We start from the raw sequence: 14,773 nt of genomic DNA, 5'->3' as shown, positions 1-14,773 counted from the left end.
TTACTCTTAAAATGATATAATCATTAAAATAAATTAGAAAGTTGCGCACTAAAGGTGCGCACCAAAAACGTGACACTTTTTCGTTAGTTCAGTTGGTTTTACCCCTCGGATTTTTCTCATACCGGGCGCCTTATATATAAAAAATCGATTCTTAAGGAGTAAACTCCAATAAACTCCAAAAAAAAACGTCACGCGTCTCCTTGACACCCGCATATACAAACATTTTTTTAACACTAACAACAATTACGTGTATTAATAACCTAATAGACTAATAATCAATTTACCTTTAAAAATACTCCATCTTATTTCTTTAGGTTTTGTAAACAGATTTTAAAATATTAAAAAACACAAGACGCCGTTTTTTTTGGAATATGGAATATTGGAAACTAGCGGACGCCCGCGACTTCGTCCGCGTAAATTTCGATGTCAACTTTACTACTACCCCTACCCTACCCTACCCCTACCCTACCACTACCCCAACAATACCCTACCCCTACATCTATCCTACCCCTACCCTACCCCTACCCCCACCCTACGCCTACCCTACCCCAAACCTACCCCTACCCTACCCCTACCTTACCTACACCCTACCCCCATCCTACCCCTACCCTCCCCGTACCCTATCCCTTTCCTATCCCTATCCCACCCGTACCCCTATCTCACGCCTACCCTACCCCTACCCTACCACTTCCCTATCCTACCCGTACCTCTACCCTACCACTACCCTACCTCTACCCCTACCCTACCACTACTCTAAATAGAGACTTCTATGCTAATAATATAAAGAGGTAAAGTTCGTGTGGTTGTAAGAGGCAATCTCTGGATCTACTGGACCGATTTGGAAAATTGTTTTACCAATAGAAAGCTACGTTATTTGCGAGTGTCATAAGCCATGTTTGATCCCCATATTCACACGGGAACGAGAACTACATAAATGAAAGCGCCGGGCGTCATATAGCGGAATTTCTGCGTCTTTTAGAAATTTTGTATTATCTCCGAAACTATTTAAGTAATTAACATACTGTAAAGGGCAAATCTTATCTCCATAATATCCTTGTGATTATTAAATAATTTATTTTAATAAGGATTAAACTTTAGTTGTATAAATAATGACGTAAACCTAAGTATATAAAATTAATAATTTTTAAAACACAAAAGGTACTATATCTGCTAATATATAGAAGGTAGATATATGATGTCGCGGACTTTTTTGTAGAACTTTTAAAGATACATAAAGTCTCCATACATTAATTTCAATTTTACACAATAGTTAAGGCAGCGCATGCGAATAAGTCTTTTTAAGAGGATTTTCAGTCCGACCTGTATGACAAAAACTGTGATAACTCGGCTAATATACATGATATCAATATAAGATATAGCCTATAGCACTCCCCGATAATGTAGCATTCTACTGGTGAAAGAATTTTTAAAATCGGACCAGTAGTTCCGAAGATTACCCCATTTAAAAAATGTGACAAACTTACAAACTTACAAACTTTACCTCTTTATAATATTAGTATAGAGTATAGATATAGATTACTGATGCGATGCTTTGTATCGTACTGACTCAATCTGACTATTATTCTTTAATCTGTGCTTATTTAAATTACTCATTTTATTTATTTGTGCTTCTTCTTCTTCTTCTTATTGTATAATGGTCTTAACCTTGAAATGAATTGTGAAAAATTAAAGTGTTACGTTAATTTTAAATAATAAATAAAGTAAATCATACTAAAATAAATAAACTTTAGTATGATTTATAGCTAGTGACTATTTAATGAACCTAGTTTTTAAATAGTAGTGTTACGTCTATCGTACAGACATATCATATTTTTTAGTAAGTGGGGAAAATTAATACTTTTGGTTGATCGAATTCTACCTCGAATTGCTACAAAATATTAAAGCAATCCAGTTGTCAAAACCAACTAAAAAAACAACAAAAAATATTTTCATCAAAAGCTCAATACGAACATCAAAGGCAGCTAAAACCAATATTAAAAAAAAAATGAAAAAATATATACGAAAAATACACATCAGGCAACCAGATACAGTAAATAGAGAACATTTTTTGACTTACTGGAAAACTGACGAGTTATTATTTACATTCCGCTTCGCATCGGGTATCTATGTGGGGAGGGTAAATATTGAATAGTAAATAATGAAACTTCGATACGCCGAACATTTTGGTAACGTAAGCCGCGTGTATGATGGAAAAAGGATTATCGCTGTGCTAAAATCAATACCTAACAGCGTAAACTATGCATGGATGGCATATCAAATTGTTAACGCAAATGTACAGAACAATGTCCTCCCAATAGGGATGATCACAGTTTTTTAAATTGTATATAAATTAAGAGTATGCTAATAGTATAGCAATTTTCTAAAAGTAACAGGATATCTGCGATCATTACTTTCGGAGCTACAGAGTTAAAGAGTAAGATTTGCGGCGCTGCCGCGGATCCCTGAAAAACGCTCCATACAAAATGGCACGAACTAGTGACGTCGTTGGCTCGCTGATCGTTAGATTTGTATGGGCGTTCAAACAAAAATTACTAATATCTTTGTTATTTGTGCGTTTATGTTTATAATTCATTTATTTAAAAATGTCACATTTAATGTAAGGAAGCTAAAACTGTATGAATTTTCATGTAATTTAGATAAAAAAAAATTGATAGATTTTGAAATTTTATAATCTTATTTATTTTGCAAATATCCAGACATTCTTTGCTTTTTTTGGATAAATTAGTTAACATTGACCTTATTTACCCGAACGTATCATAAAAATCAATTTATTCAAACCTATAAGTCATGATCCCCATTATGTATACTGTGGCCTAACTTAATCAACCCATATATACCGCTGAGCTCGAGTCTCCTCTCTGAATGAGAGGGGCTAGGCCAATAGTCCACCACGCTGGCCCAATGCGGATCGGCAGACTTCACACACGCAGAGAATTAAGAAAATTCTCTGGTATGCAGGTTTCCTCACGATGTTTTTCCTTCACCGTTTGAGACACGTGATATTTAATTTCTTAAAATGCACACAACTGAAAAGTTAGAGATGCATTCCCCGGACCGAATACGAACCTAAGTTATTTATTTACGTATGAATAAAATATTATTTTAACTTCTACAGTTAATCTGTTGTACCAAAACTGTATATGTATTATTTCGTATATTCTTGGAATTTTTCCTCATAATCTCCATTTCCTTATCCCATGTGTGATTGGCAAATATATCGATCTCTTCCATTCGCTTCTATCATCCTCTCCTTTCACACACATAATACCCTCTTTTTACACACTCTTCTTAGGACTTCGTTTTATTAAAACATTCTCTTTAAGTATGCTGAAAGCGATAATAATTGCAACATAATGTCACACTAAAGCGAAATTATCATTGATCTTTTGTGTTTTTTTGGTACACAGATTATATAATCTAATAAACGTATTAATTTAACACATGCCTACCAAGCTAACCTTTTATTAACATTAAGAGGCGCCACTTTCAGACTCCCTCTTTATCCACCCAAGTCACACCACACTTGCCTTGCATCTCAACATACTCATTTCGTTTGCATGCGTTCTACTTCTGCATACTATGTCAATGTTAGTAAATTAACCTGTTATAAATGGTCGTGTTCATTTTCCTTTACCGTTAATTTAAAAAGTAACAATAAAAATAATTCTTATAATCGTACAATTGCAGACATTTAATAGTCTTAAATGTATTAGTGACTGCGGCTACTTTAGATTCGCTTTCCGGCTTTAATACGAAATCAATGCAGTAAGCTTCAATTAATCGCTACCTAAAGCCGGAGCAGGGAACGCTTACAAGTCTGCCTCTTGTACTTGAGCTGCTTGCAATTTCCTATTCGTACTAAAGTGCTTTATATATACTATACTATATATATTGTGTGACTACGTAAATTATTTTTAACAGTATTTTTAAAATTTTAAATATCGAACTTTAAATTTCTTGAATTTCAAATTGTAAATCTCCTTAATCATTGTTTAAAATTGTATACGTCTCCAATCATTGTATCAAATTGCAACGCTTTTTGAACTTTGTTTCAAATTATACCGAAACCTCTTGGACCATTCTTTCAAATTATTAGAGATGGGCCGAGTACCCGGTTGATACTCGGCACTCGGCGTACTCGGCGGATTTTTTGATACTCGTACTCGGCCGAATAACTCGGTCGGTGAATGCCGAGTATACCTTGTTTCAGAAAAGCATTATTTAGGTACATATAATTAAAGCAACAGTGTTAATCAAAAAGTATTTCTTAGTAATTTAGGAAATCTTTGAAAATCTCAATTAAATTTAAATAAAATTAAAAAGAAAGATTTAAAAGAGCAACTGTTGAGTTTCCCGTCGCTCTTCTCAACAGGAGACTGCGCCTTCTGAGCTGGTGGTAGAGTCACTACAAATAGTCAAACTTGACGTTTCAAAAGTGCTTGTAAACTAAGCCTACTTGAAAAAAACAATTTTGAATTGAATTAATACTTGTTTACGCGCGCGAAATGGGAATTTGATTGAACCAAGTTACCCGGCCGAGTACTCGGTTGAAAAAAAATTAACCGAGTAAAACTCGGTACTCGTTACTCGGCAAAAGTGTTACTCGGCGCATCTCTTCAAATTATAAAGCCTTGTAATGATTTTTCGAAATCATAAGCCATTTAAATCTATGTTTCAATTTGTCAAAATATCTTCAATCATTGTCCCAAATCAGGTCAGCTAATAACAAAGAAATACTGTACAGAAGGAAGTTATTCTTGAGACGGCGCCTATTGTGAGGAGGTTTCTCACTTTCCCTTCCCTGACCACCTATTTCTTAGCACTCAAATGTAAAGTAGCAGGGGGGTTGATTTTTTTTTAAATTTTAAAATTATGTTGTATTTTATTCAAAATTTAAAAAAATAAAATAAAGACATTGACAATGTGGACATTTTACTGGAGAAGTTTTCAACTACTTTCATGAATCAAAAATAGGCAAATGGCAACAGTTACCTTACGTACCTATTAAATCTTGAACAATTATTACAAGATACTAGGAGGAAATATTAGGTACTTGTATAGTAAGTCAACAGTGCTTATCTCAATTCGCTCGTCGAACTGGAAACGGCCGAACATTAATTAGTGGGAATATATTTGTGAATTAATCTCCCTGTAGCTTAAAAATAAGCAAGTGGCAACAGTTACCTTACGTACCTATTAAATCTTGAACAATTATTACAAGATACAAGGAGGAAATATTAGGTACTCGTATAGTAAGTCAACAGTGCTTATCTCAATTCGTTCGTCGAACTGGAAACGGCCGAACATTAATTAGTGGGAATATATTTGTGAATCAATCTCCCTGTAGCTTAAAAATAAGCAAGTGGCAACAGTTACCTTACGTACCTATTAAATCTTGAACAATTATTACAAGATACAAGGAGGAAATATTAGGTACTTGTATAGTAAGTCAACAGTGCTTATCTCAATTCGCTCGTCGAACTGGAAACGGCCGAACATTAATTAGTGGGAATATATTTGTGAATTAATCTCCCTGTAGCGCTGTAGGTATTGTACTACAGTGTGATTATTGGAGGGCCGTCAATATTAATTGTAACTTTGTAGTTTACACGTGCCTCTGATTAATACGCGAATACAGCGGGAGTTTTAATTATACCTATTCATCATAATTTGGGTTAAGTCTATTAGCGTTTATTATGTATCCTATATATACTCAGAATATAGGATAATATGGACCTATATAAGAGAGCTGTGGTAGCCGTGGGTTCGAATCCGGTCCAGGGCATGCACCTCCAACTTTTCAGTTGTGTGCATTTTAAGAAATTAAATATCACGTATCTCAAACGGTGAAGGAAAACATCGTGAGGAAACCTGCACACCTGAGAATTTCTTAATTCTCTGCGTGTGTGACGTTTGCCAATCCGCATTGGGCCAGCGTGGTGGACTGTTGGCCTAACCCTTCTCATTCTGAGAGGAGACTCGAGCTCAGTAGGGAGCCGTATATGGGTTGATAACGATACTCAGAATACCTATAAACTGGTAACACCCCTTTCGGTTTCTACACGGCATCGTACCGGAACGCTAAATCGCTTGGCGGTACGTCTTTGTCGGTAGGGTGGTAACTAGCCACGGCCGAAGTCTCCCACCAGCCAAACCTGGACAAATTAAGAAAATCTCAATGTGCCCAGCCGGGGATCGAACCCATGACCTCCGTTTTTGTCCACCGCGCATACCTTTCGCTATACGTTGATTACCTTTTTCTACGTAATTAGAATATTTTATTTTTAAAACACTATAGCCCTGGTTGTAACGTTTCCAGAAAATAACCGCAACAAATGAAGCCCGTCGAATCAACAGCAAAAGGGAATTATGTTTCCATTAAAAAGCTCGCGTGGTGGAAAAAGCGAACGCATCTATGATTAATTGAGGCTTACTGTATCGATTTTGTATTACCTACGGGGCAAAGCCCCTTATAATATTTTATGCTTTAGTTTTGATATTGTAAACGTGCAGCATTGTTGCAAAATCAATAGTAAAATATTATATTACAAATAGCATATTATTTTAACTGCAATGGACAATAGTTCAAAGATTGACGACTAGAATGTCGACTCCGCACTGGAAATCGCAGTGTTGGAAAGTTACTATTGACTACAATGTCACCTAATAGTAAATGATGCAATCTAAGATGGAAGTGGGCTAACTTGGTAATAGCAGGAGGATGAAAATCCACACCCCTTTCGGTTTTTACACGTCATCGTACCGTAACGCAAAATCGATTGGCGGTACGTCTTTGCCGGTAGGGTGCTAGCCACGACCGAAGCCTCCCCACCAGCCAGACCTGGACCAATTAAAAATTAAGGTCTATGTCCAATAGTGGACTCCATCGACTGATAATGATGATGATTATTTTAATAAGAAGCAGTTACCTACCTGAATTATGATATTCTTTGTAGAGACTGAATCCTTATAAGGAACGAAAATAAATGTTTTTTATTTATTAAAACGGTGAATCCCAGTGAATTATATAAGATTCATAATGTTTGTACAAAGTATGAAAAACACGTCAAAAGTACCTTTGCTTATCAATTTTAAAATTACAAGATTTTTTCGACTTTGAGTTTGCAATATTCGGGTTTTCTCAAGTAATTATTAGCAATGAATAAAAATTACCAAAAATGGTTTTGTACCAAGTCTGACTGGCCTCGATATTTCGGCTTTTTCAAAAAAATACCAAAATAATTCATTTATTCATCAGCAGTTTGCTCAAGTCAAGATTCTAATTTGTAATCTAAACAATAAAAAAAACATAAAGAACTAACGTATCTCCCTGGGTATTAATCCGATATCTCCGCAGTACATCGTTGAGGGATACATGGACTAAATTGATTGAAACTCCCCGGTGGGTACAGTAAAGTAGATCAGTACAAAATTAGGCAATACATTGGGGTTGTTTGCTTCAATTACAATACGTAAACATACAGTCCCTATATAGACTGGCCAGAAAAGAATAACCTTTTAGAAGTATAGTAAGAGCCTCCCAGAGAAGGCCTCGTCGCTTAGCTTGCTTTTCCGTAAAAGGGCGCGGGGATCTTGCTCGCCCAGTCATGTTCTTCCAGCCCCTTTCTAGGCTATAGCCCTGTAAATCCATTTTCCAGCCATATTGATAATATCGCGATGGAACGAATACGATATCACGTAATGATATTATGTAAGACAAACGTAAACACAATAGATCTCTTCCGCAAATCATCATCATCATTGTCAACCCATATTTGGCTCACTCTGAGCTCGAGTCTCCTCGAATGAGAGGGGTTAGACCAAATAGTCCACCACGCTGGCCCAATGCGGTTCGGTAGACTTAACAAACGTAGAGAATTAGGAAAACTCTTAGGTATGCATTACTATTCATATTTTTAAAATGCACAAAACTGAAAAGGTGGAGTTGCATGCCCCGGACCGGACTCATACCTACATCCTTCGGAATCGAAGGCAGAGGTCATAATATCCACTAGGCTATTACAGCTCCGTAAATACCTGTCTCTAATATTGTATGCGTATCCTAGACATGCTGGAGTGTCTTTTGGCCTTACACGAGAACCTTCTTTGTACCATAACAAAGATACGAAAAAAATAGCTACATTGGTAGAAATTTCGTCGAGTTGTGTGCTTAGCAACACGATTGGCGCTCATTTTATTTTATAGATAAAAAAATCCTATAAAATATCGATTGTATCTACCTACATCTTTACTATGATCGTAGTTTTATAGTTTTATGGTCACCCTACATCCAATATAATGCAAACAATTTCACATTCACATTTTACTGGCTATAAAAAATATATGCCTATATTTTACGGCGTCACTGAAATTTTGGCGATTTTATTTTTCATGCCTCACTGATTTGGTTTTGTTCGATAAACGGACAGGACGTTTTGGCAATGATGGCTCCTTTCATAATCCTATATCGTATTATTATTTTACGCTACAGTATTATATGCGATATGTATGGTTGGAATATTTTAAGCCTACATAGAATTATAAGTTTGTCCTATACTGGAAACATATTAGGTGATTAAAATGAAAGTGAGACAAGAATTTATATTTATTACTTACTAAAGGCTTGGAGTCACTCAACGGGCGATGGAGCGAGCTATGCTTCGAGATCGAATCAGCAACGAGGCGATCTGCAGAAGAACCAAAGTCACTGACTATAGCTTAGTTAATCGCGAAGTTGAAGTGTCAACGGCCAAGGCAAATAGTTTGAAGTTAACCGATGGACTTGGGGCCCCAAGGTGCTGGAAAGGCGACCCCGCGCCATAAAGCAAGAGTGCTGGTTGACGCTCCACTAGGTGGACCGAAGAAATCAGGCTTGTAGGGAGCCGCTAGATGGCTGTTGGCAAACCGTAGTGTTTGAAAGTCCATACTGACAATTATAATGAAGGTATGACAGCCTTGAAATATTTACGGGATATTTTTTTTATTAGAAAGTAACCTACTGCAATACTTTCTTGTATTGTCTTGTAATTAAATAAATTCGGACTACGCATTAACGAATTCCATTTGATTTTCATCCCTTCTTACACCGTTAACTATGCCAGTGAAAGATATCTACTACGAAAGTACCAAAACATCAAAATCTGACCTTGAAGTACAATATATAATTATAATCACAAGATAACTAACGTACAGTTTGTAAACGAAACGTAAAAGATTAATTTATCGAGGTTTTTTGAATATAGTAAAAGTTTCCTGCTTTTTTATGAATTGTATGATAAATCGTAGTAGGAAAAGTGCTCTTTGATAGTATTCTAGTATTATTAACAATATTTTACGACAGTGAGGTTTATGATTTCCAAAAATAAAATTACATACTCGTATTTGTCGTTTAAAGTCGTTATAACTCAGAAACAGCGGCTCTTTGGTAAACATGTCCAATTCTTGTCTGAATTAATTTTAAGCCATAAGTAGTTCTTTTTCCAGGTACCGGATCGATGAGGACTTTTTAAATTTTATGTTTTGAACGATTATACCAATTTCAGTTTTTTTGTAATAAATGTAACCCAGAATATTTAAACTGACCGGGCTAATAGAAAAGATGATAGAAATTGGAGACCTAAGGTATGCCAATCCCATGCCAGTAAGCGCATTCTAGGCCGACGTCGCGCTAGGTGAAAGTCTCCGAATGCAGCCTTATGATCTCGGTGGTCGGAAGTCCCTATAAAAAGGCCCATGTGTTGCTGATAATGACAACTGGTTGATTGTGAAACTGTGGCAAAATATACAATCAGGCCTCCCTGTACACTAATGAACATCTGAACTCAATTGGGCGATACACGCAGTGCGATTTTAGTTAACAAAAGGAAAAATGATCCTTAATTATAACGAGATAAGGATCAAATATCGTTGTGCGATCGACACAGGTCTTTTAGTATGTGGCTGTATACGCTATAGCTACAGCAGGGAGCCATTTGCGAACAATAGGTGAGTTTAATCACGCACGCGATGGTTAATATCACGTTTTAGGCTAAACCGTAACGAGAAAGCGATAAAACAATCAATGTACAGAATGGGGATGATGACTAGGTTTGAATATATTGATTTTTATGATACATTTGGGTTAATATGGTAAATTTTAACTAATTTATACATAAAAAGCAAAGATTGTCGGGATATTTGCAAAATAAATAATATTATAAAATTTCAAAATCTATTCAAAATCTATCGTAATTAGATGAAAATTCATACAGTTTTAGCTTCCTTACATTAAATGTTACATTTCTTAATAAATAAACTATAAACATAAACGCACAAATAACAAAGATATTAGTAATTTCGTTTGGACGCCCATACAAATCTAACGATCATTATGTACCTACGACGTCATTAATTCGTACCATTTTGTATGGGGCGTTTTTCAGGGATCCGCGGCAGTGCCGCAAATCTGACCATTTAAATCCCTGTAGCTACGAAAGTAATGATCGCAGATACCCTATTACTTTTACAAAATTGATTTACTATTAACATATTCTTAATTTATACACAATTTAAAAAACTGTCATCATCCCTTCCCTATTAGAAAATAAATCAGCCAAGTGAGTGTTATTTATATACGTGACAGCCCAGTTGATATGACCTTTGCCTTCGATTTGGAGGGCGTAGGTTCGAATTCGGTTCGGGACATGCACCATAAACATTCCAGTTATGTACATTTTAAGAAATTAAATATCACGTGTCTCAAGCGGTGAAGAAAAACATCGTGAGGAAATCAGCATAAATGAGAATAATTCTTTATTATCTAGGTGTATGAAGTCTGACAATTCGCATTGGGCCAGCGTGGTGGACTAAGGACTAATCCCTCTCATTCTGAGAGGAGACTCGTGCTCAACAGTGAGCCGAATATGGGTTGCTAATTGTGAGTGTTATTTAATACCAATTGCATAAGGTTCCTACGGAACAAAAGAAATTCAGAAAATTGCGCTGTATATTTCCGTTTTTTATTTCAGTTGTGTTTCAAAGTACTAAACATTTAATGAATATTCGTTACTTTTAAACCCGGATTAAATATGTAGTATTTTACGTGATAAAAGATAAATACATCATATATCTGGCTAGTGGCTAGCTTTCAATTGAATATCTGTATCCAGAGTCAAGTCAAACTATATTCAGATTATAACGGTTGTGACCAAGTTAGTTAGGGTATTCCGTTTACAAGATGTCAAGTTAGAATACTCAGTTACAGTTTGACTTCAAGCTAATTCTAGGTAGTCTAGGTGCATGCTTCTCAATTATTCTGAGACCAATTATAGAAGGACCGGGCCCTGTAGTTATGTCACGTCGATTCTCTATCTACAATCGCTAACGCTTTGAAAACTAACAAAATGTATGGGAATGACAGATCCGATCGACAACTTAATCGCGAGACCTGACGATAGTGAATGTCATTCGCATACATTTTTTAATTTTCGAAGCGTTAGCGTTTGTAGAAAGAGAATCGACGTGCCAGATGGCTATAGACCCAGTATCGCACACAAATTCAGGAACAAAATTGTCAGTCATTTTCTGAGGAAAACGTGCTTATATTTGGTATATTTATCTTATACTAAAAGAGCCGTGATAGCCCAGTGGGTATGACCTTTGCCTCTGATTCCAGAGTGGGTTCAAATCCGGTCTGAAGCATGTACCTCCAGCTTTTTAGTTGTGTGCATTTTAAGAAATTAAATATCACCTCGTCTCAAACGGTGAAGGAAAAACATAGTGAAACCTGCATACCAGAGAATTTTCTTAATAATTCTCTGCGTGTGTGACGGCTGCCAATCTACATTGGACCAGCGTGGTGGGCCTTGTATGGGTTGATAATGCTTAGATATAAAACAAACAGTAGTTTCAGAAGTCTTTTGAATTTTTATCTAATACTTGAAAAAAATCTCGTGATATTTTAACTTGCCTCGAAGATCATGTTAGTATGGTGAGTTTAAACTTTATATTTCCTTTTCTATAAGAAAAGACGCCCGTGGTGATTTATCCTTCGCTGATAATGATATTTACCATTTTCTAAGACTTTCTTAAGCGAAAAGCCGAACAACTTTTATGTTACTAAACTGGGCTTAGAACCCAGGACATCGTAATCACCAGCCTAACTAACCACCGAACTAATAAAATAGAAACGCGAGTGTAAATACATTTGTTTAGACAATTTAATTAGTCACACATTACACTAATCTCGCAAATGGGAATGGTGCCATCACCAGTCGGATATAGCACATAATATTATGTATTATTCATTTGTATCCTACGTTAATGGCTCCGTAATGCGACATCGTTATTTGCATTACTATTAATTTCAAGCTCATCAGCCAGTGAGATGTTATTAGTTAGAGGCGTCCACAAAGTTTTTAACTGGGGTAAGTTTTTTAATAAATTACCTATTTCGAGCGTATAAAATAAATTATAATTATAATAATTAATATGTACTAGAAAACTGTAAATTAGCATGAGTATGTGTATTAAAAATGTAAACAAAGTCGTGGAATAAAATATTAAAAAATATTTTATTTATGGTACTTCCCCTAAATGTAAAATGGGGATGATTTTTTTTCATTTGTTTATATCATAGCGCGGGATATCGTTGGATAGGTCTTTGAAAGATATGAGGGGTCTTCTGCCAATATTTATCGATTTAGGGATCCGTTTGTAAAATTTAACCTTTTAAAGCAAATTTTTGTTTTCAAGGGTATGCATCCTCTACGGTTAATCGGTTATTTATGGATACGTGCAAAAATTCACGAGTGAAGGATTTATAATGAAATTACAAGGAAAACTAAGTAGCTGAACAATTGCTATTTAATGAGTTATAGTCGACCAACTTAAAAAACGTACCTAATTGTAAATCAAAAATTGCACACTCATTCCATTGTTAATTAAAAAGATAAAGTTGTCAGCAAGATAACTCAGTCTTTTATAACTAGAAAGCCGAAATTTAGTATGGATATGTTTATGTATATTAAATGTATTTCAATCACGACTATTTCCCGAAGTAATGTTCACATCGGTACCGGGAAGGAAGACCGGTGAATATAGGAGGTTTTAGTCCGTAAGGTACCGTGTATCGGTGAAGTCGGGTTTCGTCATCCAGGCTACCTGGATGTCATCCATGAGGATTTCCTCCTACAATAAAAAAATACGATTATTAGATGGTAAACTGAAAATTTGAAAAACAAATTGTTTTGGGTTTCCTTTCAAAGTGAGAAATATTTTTTCATTGTCTACGATATACGAATATCGTTATCGGTATGTTTGTGCATTAGATGGTTTAAAGTGCTAATTTAACCTACGGAACCATACACTGTGCGTCCGACACGCACTAGGCCGGTTTTTGTTTTTGATTTCGTCTTGCTTAAGAAGATTGCTAAGTTAGTAGTTACTAACCACCTCATTAACGAGGACGATTAAAAATCAAAATTATAGCCGACAAAAGGCGACCCATTAATTGTTCTCAGCTCTAACAGAACATAGCAACGTTCTCCATGGAAATTTAGACTGTATCCCCATAGGATTAAATACCACTTTTGCTTGAATTAACCGACACGTCACATGTACGCCAAGCATAATAGTTTCCAATCATCGTTGTATTATACCAAAAATTGCATGCCAGACGCCAGTCAAGCGTTTATACTGAACAATATACTGTTTAATCTGTACTAATCGATTGGTTTGATCGAACCTTGCCCCCCTAGCTAAGTGGCACGTCGATTCTCTTTCTACGATCGCTAACGCTTCGAAAACTAGAAAAATGTATGGGTATGACAGATCTTGATCACGTGGCCTGTCGATAGCAAATGTCATTCCCATACATATTTCTAGTTTTCGAAGCGATTATTCTCTGTTAATAGAACTAAACCTCTTATTCCAACCCCATGATTCTCAAGTGGAATCGCAGGGTATAACTAGTAGTATAAAATAACAGATCGACGCTGATGAAATATTAGTGATAGATACTAGTTGTCTATCATCAAAGCTGAAGCGGGCAAATGTGCATAATTGTCTTAATCTCATTTAGTCGCAAACGACGAAAGTTATTTGAACACATAATACCTAATATTGTCTACAATAGCGAGTTGTGTGTTTAGCAAGTGTAAAAACTATTACCTAAACATGAATATTTAATGTAAGTAAACACAAAACTTTGTATTTGTGCGCACAGTGGAGTCGCTAAATTCGGATCTCATTTTGCGGTGATTTTATAGGCACGTAACACATCTATACCTACTAATATTATAAAGCTGAAGAGTTTTTTTGTTTGATTGATTGAACGCGCTAATTTTAGGAACTACTAGGCCGATTTGAAAAATTCTTTCAGTGTTAGATAGCCCATTTATCAAGAAAAGCTATAGGCTAGATATTATCCCCGTATTCCTACAATGATTGCAGATATATACACAATAAAGCATAAACTTGTTCAATACAGCTCAAATATTTTATAACACGTTTGCATTGTTCAGTTAATTTTAAAATAATTCACGCAATCGTTGACTGACAGAAGATTTATAATGTAAAATGCTGTAAACAAACCTACAGATATAAAACGATTTCAAATAAATGGACCTGTTTCCTTAAATTGTTATAAATGATCAAAATGGATCGGAGTTTTCCAATTTACTGCCAATGACTTATTTCTTGTGTTCTTATTTACTTTTAAAATGTAATTAACTAGAAATCGATTTATTGTTGGTTATCTAAAACGATTACGAAA

The 14,773-nt window shown here is 35.6% G+C and overlaps 1 protein-coding gene across 1 annotated transcript in view; it reads left to right on the top strand.

The window, feature by feature from the left end:
• The window catches only part of LOC112044369 (uncharacterized), a gene marked incomplete in the record, with an annotated part of 306,951 nt that overhangs the window by 167,825 nt on the left and 124,353 nt on the right, over positions 1–14,773 (top strand).

The sequence above is a fragment of the Bicyclus anynana genome, chromosome 21, assembly GCF_947172395.1.
Source record: "Bicyclus anynana chromosome 21, ilBicAnyn1.1, whole genome shotgun sequence".
Classification (NCBI taxonomy): domain Eukaryota; kingdom Metazoa; phylum Arthropoda; class Insecta; order Lepidoptera; family Nymphalidae; genus Bicyclus; species Bicyclus anynana.
Note: the sequence above shows the minus strand (reverse complement) of the source record. Positions and strands in the feature narration are given on the sequence as shown.